Below are 7,635 nucleotides of genomic sequence, written 5' to 3'. Positions count from 1 at the left end.
TGGTCAGATTTTCTAAAATCTTTTGTCCTATGCAAACAGAATCTGAGTTGTCTGTGCACATCCAGTTGATGTAATTTGTATTCTGCCTTGTTGCTGTGATTAGGGAAAAACACTGGAAGCTCAATAGATGGATTTATGTTAGTTGAAGAAGAGACTTTAGGTAAAAAGGATGGATTAGTTCGCAAGGATACCCTATCCTTATGAAATATCAGATATGGTGGTTTGATAGACAGGGCTTGCAACTCTGATTCCCTTCTAGCAGATGTTATAGCAACCAGAAAAATAGTCTTACAGGAAAGGAACTTGAGGTATGAAGATGAAGAAAGGTTCAAAAGGTGGTAACGTTAGATGATAAAGAACAGAATGCAAGTCCCAAGGAGGAAGGGGTTCCTTAAAGGGAGGTCTTAATAAGGAGGCACCCTTCAAGAAGGCTCTACACAACCTGTGGGACATTAAGTTTGAAGTAGGATCACGAATATGGAAATTAGAAATTGCAGCAAGTTGTACTCTGATGGTTGCTGCAGCTGAACCCTGTTTTGTTACAGTTTCACCAAGAATTCCAAGATAGAGTGAATAGGAGCAGAAAAAGGGTAAATGTTTCTGTTTTGACCTCAGAGAGAAAATCTTTTCCATTTGCTAGAATACAGTCTTCTGGTTGAAGCTTTATGAGAGGACATTAAGATATGTTTAACAGTTGGAGTGAAATTCTGAAGCCTGACTAAATTGGGAAGTGAAGCAGCCAAGCTGTCAAGTTGAGGGTGTGGAGAGAAGGATGAAGCGCACCTGACATATGTGTCAGAAGGTCTGGAACTGGGTCCAGAGTCCAAGGCTTCTCCTAAAGATGAGCCCAAAGGAAGGGGAACCCTACTTGATGAGGCCAGTAAGGAGCAATGAGAATCATCCTGCTTCCCCAAGGACTGTGCTTTCTGAATGACTCTGGGTACGAGAAGAAATGGAGGAAAGGCATATAGAAGTCCCGAGGGCCAATCATGAGAAAGTGCGTCTCTCGGTGTCTCCCCTGGCGGGGGAATTAGGGCAAAGTAGTTGCTGCACTTAGCATTCATGGGAGTGGTGAAAAGATTGCAGCAAGGCAGACCCCATGTTTGGAAAATTCCTTCTGCTACATTCTGATTGAGAGACCACTTGCGAGGCATTAGAATTGCTCTGCTCAGCTTGCCTGCTATCACGTTGGACTTTCCCGGAATGTGCGTTGCTACTAGAAAGCACTGGGAAAAAACTGCCCATTGCCAAACTCTTAGGGCCTCGCAACAAAGGGGGTACGATCTGGTTCCCCCCTGCTTCTTTATGTACCAAACCACAGACATATTGTCTGACTATCGCAATTGTCCCTAGAGGGAGAGAGTTGTGAAGTGCTTGCAATGCAAGAAGCACTGCTCTCATCTCTGGGACATTTATATGCAAGTGAGCCTCATGTTCTTGCCATATACCTTGGACTGTTCTCCCCAGATAATGCCCCCCCACCCTATCTGGGAAACGTCCGTGGTCACTGTAGCTAAAGGTTGTTGTGGAACAAAGGGTCTCTCCCTATGGTCACATGGCTGGAGTGTACCCACCATCTTAAGTCCTTCTTGCATGACTCCATTATCCTGATAAGGTGAGACATAGGAAGCTCTTGAAGTGACCATTGGGAGAACAAAAGCCAATGAAGGATCCTCATGTGCATTCTGGTAAGGGGAACCAGTGTTATGGTGGAAGCCACTGTCCCTAATAATTTTAGAACGATCTTTGCTTTCACCTTGGTCTTGGGAAGAAGATGAAGTATTTGTTGCCGGAGTGCTGAAACTCTGTCTGTTGGAAGATGTGCTATCAAGGAAGCGCTGTCTAGATCTGTGCCTATAAATGTAATATGTTGACAGGGCAACAAGGCAGATTTTTAAAATTTGACTGTAATAACCAATTGAGCGCAAATTTCCAAGGTCACATCCCTGGCTTGTTGGGGTAGATGCTTGGTAGTGGCAGATAGGAGCCAGTCATCTAGATAGGGAAACACTCAGAATCCTAAACGCCTCAGGTGAGCCATGACTACTGCCATGCATTTGGTGAACACTCTGGGGGCTGTAGTGACACCAAAAGCCAGAGCTCGGAACTAATAATGACTGGCTCCCAGCTGGAAGTGTAAATACCTTCTTGATGCCCTGTCCATTTTTATGTGGCAGTAAGCATCTTGAAGGTCTATCAAGCACATCCAATTGTCTTTCCCTAAAAAGTCAAGTATAGACTGCAGTGTCACCATTCGGAACTTTGACTTCTTGACAGATTGAGTAAGTTCCGAATCCTATTTGGTCTGTGGTGACTTCTTGGATAACTCTTTTGTGCCGCAACTTTTAGATTTCTATAGTTGCTTGCTCCCTTAGATTGGGTGGAACATCTGGGATTCTTCTGGTCTGTGGGACAGGGTAGGGAAAAGGGAATGGAATATCCTCTGGGTATTATTCTTAGTACCCACTTGTCTCTTATGATAGTTTGCAAGGCTTCTGGGTACATAGATAAACATCCCCCAACTGCCTCTACAGCAGTGCAGTCGGGCCTCCTTTCAGGAGCGCTGATAGGGGCATCGGCAAAAGGAATCATGGTTGTCCTGGTTTTGCGAGCCCAGTCTGCGTCTAGGGTGGTGTCTGCTGCGGTTACCTCCCCCCTGGAAAACTCTCTGAGATCTTCTGAACCACATTTTCCCACTCTTCTGACCTTTAGGATAAGGTCTTGAAGGTATGGAAAAATGTGCTCCAACGGCAGAGAGAGTTTTTCCTTCCTGCTCGCATCGGGTGAGAGTGTCTTATTTTGGGACAAAGAGTGAGGAACTGTCAAAAGGGGCATTAGTAAAGGTAGATTTAAAGTTCTCCGCAAAATTGCACAAGCGCATCCAGAAGTGTCTCATAAGGGAAACTCTGGAACCCGCTGCCCTGCTCGCTCCATCAGCTGTGCAAGAGATCAGCCTCATGGAAGAGTTGACAATGGAATTTAAGGTGGATAGCTGGGAGGAGACCTTCTCATTCACCCCCGCAGCCAATGTGCCTTGTAGAGTATCTCCTAGTTCTTTCAGTAGATCTCTCTGTAGCCTTGTGAAGTGGGTGAGGTAGTTCAGCGATCAAAGTGTAAAGGTCACTGGCGAAAAGACACGCTTCCTGTATCTGTCCATCGTTCAAGAGTCTTTGTTCGGAGGATAGACAGATGAGAATGTCTCTGAAAGTTCCTTCTTGGTGGCTGCTGCCACCACCATAGCATCTACAGGTACCCCCTTAGTGAGGAAATCCTTTCCGGAAGGAGCTGATAAGAATGTGTTCGGCCTCAGAGGGACTGGTTCCATTGTGTCAGGTGACTCCCACACCTTTCGACTGACCATGTCCATTAGCTTGTTGGAAGGCGAAGACACCCAGGAGGGTAAAGGTTAAGATCCAAAAGCCTTCAGGTACAATGACTCCTCATCAGAAGGGGTGGAGGCCTGCCAGCCGCCTCTCTACTTCAGAATCTCTAGAATATCTGCAAATGAGATCATCAGAGGATGACCATGGGGACCCTTCTGATTCCTAGAGGTCAGTGTATGAAGTGATGGACTCATTTGGAGAGTCTACGTGCTTCCTCTTGCAAGTTCTCTTCCGAGGGGGATCCTCAGAAAGGTATTCTGTGAAGGCCTCGGAAGACAGAAGTTTGCCCAATGGGGGATCCTGACACTCTGGATCTCTGCTGTCCTGTGGAATGGGTGGTGCTGAGACAGTAGCCACTGCCTTAGGGGGACGAGTGCTGGTATCCTTCTGTGGGGCTGTAGGGGCAGACAGTACACTCATCAGCTCAAAGGTAAATCCCACTGGCTCCGTGGAGACAGAAGAAGCCACCGGACCCAGCGAGACCAGCCCCAAGGCCGATGTAGGACCTGAGTTCACCTGGGACGATGCTCCAAGGGGTAGGCTTGGCACCGAAGATCAGGGCATGATGGCTCCCGGACTCTCCAGATGGAGCCGAGAGTGTCGGAGCAGAAGTCTGCTCCGTGATCACTGAAGGGGGTCTCTGAATCGACGGATCCACAGAAAATCGTACCACGCACTCCGGCTCCGAAGGTCCAGCTTGGCTCGGAGGAGGAACAACAGAGGGTGCAATGGCTATAGTAGGCTCTGGGACCAGATGGGTCGGAGCAGAAAATAATTTGGATAGTGCTGGTGACTTTAAGAGTGTGTGCACCACCCATTCCACATCATTGTCGGATAAGCTCCTGGTGGACCTGGAGGATAGGGAAGGAGAACGAGACCTGTGCAAAATGGGAGATCTCAGTGTAGGGGAGACCGGTGAAATCTCCATAGACCGCCGCCGAGAAGAGGTATCTTGCGGCTCCAAAGACTTTGGAGCCGAAGAACCAGGCTTGTCAATGAAAATAACCTCTGACGGTTCCGAAAACTGTGGAACTGAGGAGGTAGTAGCCTTAAATATTTTAGGTAACTTAAGTGGGAGCTCCGAATGAGCCGATGCAGCAGGTGATTGCCTCTTTTGAGGTTTGTTCTTTTTTGAAGAAGGAGGAGAAGAAGAAGAGGAAGAAGAACTGTGGATAGCTTCCTCAAAAGTTGGCTTTAACAGCCCCTTAAGGATCAATTTGTTTCTCCTTTCATGTAAAACCCTGGCACTGAAGGAATGACAAAATGTACAATCCTCTTGCAAATGAATAGCTCCAAGGCAATAAACACAGATGACATGACTGTCAGTAACAGACATCTTTTGGGAACATTTCTGGCACTTCTTGAAGCCCGAAGGCTTATGTTCCCTCTCCTTTGGGTCTTTGGACATGATATATGACAAAAGACTACAACCTAGCAACAGAAATTCTAATACTGAAAAACTACTGATATATAACAAACTACTGATATATAACAAACTACAACAGGAAATACTGAGCATACAATTAGACAAGTGAAATTAATAGGGCCTCTAACTAAAAGGGCCCTAAATCACAGAAAAACAACACACCAACTACAAGCCCTCTAAAACAGGCAAAGAGCTCTCTAACTTAAATGAGATACTTTCAAGCTATACAAAACAACACAACAAAACCACTACAAGGGATACAGCAAGTTCTACGAAAATGACGGCCAAAATCAGCACCAAACAGGAAAATTACCTATAAATATATAGTTATACTAACTCAAAGACTAATTATGCAACTATAAAGCTAGAAGAAAACACCCACTAAAATATATAAAGAGAAAAATGGTCTAATGAATGCAAGAAATAGAAAAAAAATCACAACTTAGCCACGGCCAAGAAGAGCACATCCAACCTCGTAAAGCAGCAAACGAGATCTGGGGAGTTACACCACTGCATCATGGGATACCTACTTGCCATGAGCCATGTTTGAGTCTTTCAGCTGTGTATTCGGCCGAGGATCGGCTCTGAACCCATCATTGTAAGAATGAAGGCGAGATAGGACAACATAATATCAAATGTTAATTAAACAAATAAACTCTGACCTGCAACCAAAGTTACAGCATTCATTCAATTATACTGTTCGGCAATCCAGTACAAGCCGCTCTGACCTGCAATCAAGGTTACAGGGTGACACCACTCAATTATGCACCTGGCCTCCCTCTACTAATTTTGTAACTAACCCTAAGAAAACTAATGTCATAGTCTTAATCTCAGCCAAGAAATGACCCACTATTCCACCTATTCTCTTAACAGATCTTAATGGTACCTTATATATTACAATTGATCGCACACACTCATTTACCACACATAGATTGTAGCTAATAAAATCCTCGATCAATTAAAACTATGTCACAAGATCAGTCACCTCCTCTCACCCACTGTACTTAGGACCATTTCCAAAAATATTTTAATACCCAAAATGAAATACGACCTACCTTTTCTCATAATGCATTTAGCCCACAATATTCAAAGAATATAGACAGCGGAGAATAAAATCTGAAGATTCATTCTGTTAGCAGACCTCCACGTGCACTACTGCATCTATCCATCCATCCTCAACCCCTTTTTCCCCACTTTGCATTTACTAAAATATCCTAAATGTCTTTCATTGCCACACAGGGCCACTTTTCTTCTAAGTATTTTAACTTACAGGTTCTAAAGCATATCAGTGCTCCCCTCTAAGAGTGAAACTACCGTTACAAGGCAACCCTTATGAACTCAGAAGTACACACAGGACAACAACTCTGTCTCTGGGTTAACCTTCATTTAAAACTGCTGTGAGTGTGTCTTCTCTAGACTGGGACTTACTACTTGGAGCCAACAGCCTTCTGATGTTAAAAACCTAGCAACCATTAAAACCTTCTCTTGGTCTCATAATGTGGCATTTTAAATGCATACGTTTCAAATATTAAAGTATATGTCTGTGTATGATTAAACTGTATTTTATGCATACACTGGCTTGCATTTCTTTCTTTGTGCTTCTCTCAAGGCACTGTGACTGGATTTTCTTAATCTCATCCCATCTGCATTGACTGTATCATTAGGTACTGAATTTAACAGTCTACTTTTCTCTATATGATACTGTTGAGTAGTAAGAGCCTAATGCATTTTCTACTCTCTGAACTTACTTTGTGGCTGAAAAGGGTGATTAGACCAGCTAATTATTTTCTGAAAAAGCAGCAATAAATAAATACACGCATACATACATACATAGCTAAATAACTAAACTATTGCCAACATTTATCACATTTCACTATGAACACAAAGATATTGCTAACCTAACAGAAAACCAGAGTGCCATCCTACACTTGAATATAATGACTTTTCCATAGCAACTTTTGTTATGAAAGAAAAACTACATTCCATTCAAAAAATATTTCCTCATTATTACAAGGATTTTTAAATCTAACTAAAAATAATTGATTACTAAGGATTTTGAAACTATTTTATAACTTAGTGATAGCATAGTGGAGGGACTAAGGTATCAAAATGCCACTTCCCAGCACCACCAGCCAATATTCAACCTGCATCAACCTAAACAATTTAAGAAATACAGGAGGTAACACCATTCACACACAGTGCAGAAACCTACCTCCCACAGACCTCTTAAATTTCTCTACCTTACACCTCTGAACTTCTGTACAGCTCCCACACCAACTATTCTATTCTATTCTATTCCTCCACTATCAAAATTAAAGACAGGGTCCAGACTCTTACATTACTTGCCATGTGATGGACCTCCTGGACCAGTCTTCTTTGGTTTCTCAATTTGTGTCAAGAACACCTACTTACTGTCCTGCATCATATTTACACTACCTGCTTCTATCAGAAAATAATGCCTGTAGTCTATAAGCTAGCCTCTGGGACTCCTACACTAATGAATCCTATTTCTTCCTCAGCTCTCTGTTCTCCCTGTCCTAGACAAACTTCTTGAAAAGTCAGTTTACTCTTAGTCACCATATTACTTATGATCACACTCCTTAGAAATTAACCTGGATTTTGATCTGATTGTAGTACAATGATGACTACACACAGATACAGATGACAAATTTACCAACATGGAAAAAGGTAACCTCACATGTACTACTTTTATTGGTCTACCTAAGGCTTTTTACCTTGCAGACCATACCTTACTCACACACTCGCTGATCACCACTGGAATTGGTTCAAAAGCTATTGACTGGTTCCAAAACTTCCTATTTTAAA

The sequence above is a fragment of the Protopterus annectens genome, chromosome 7.part0 (assembly GCF_019279795.1).
Source record: "Protopterus annectens isolate FY-2018-M chromosome 7.part0, PAN1.0, whole genome shotgun sequence".
In the NCBI taxonomy this organism is placed as follows: domain Eukaryota; kingdom Metazoa; phylum Chordata; order Ceratodontiformes; family Protopteridae; genus Protopterus; species Protopterus annectens.
This window is presented reverse-complemented; position numbering follows the sequence as displayed.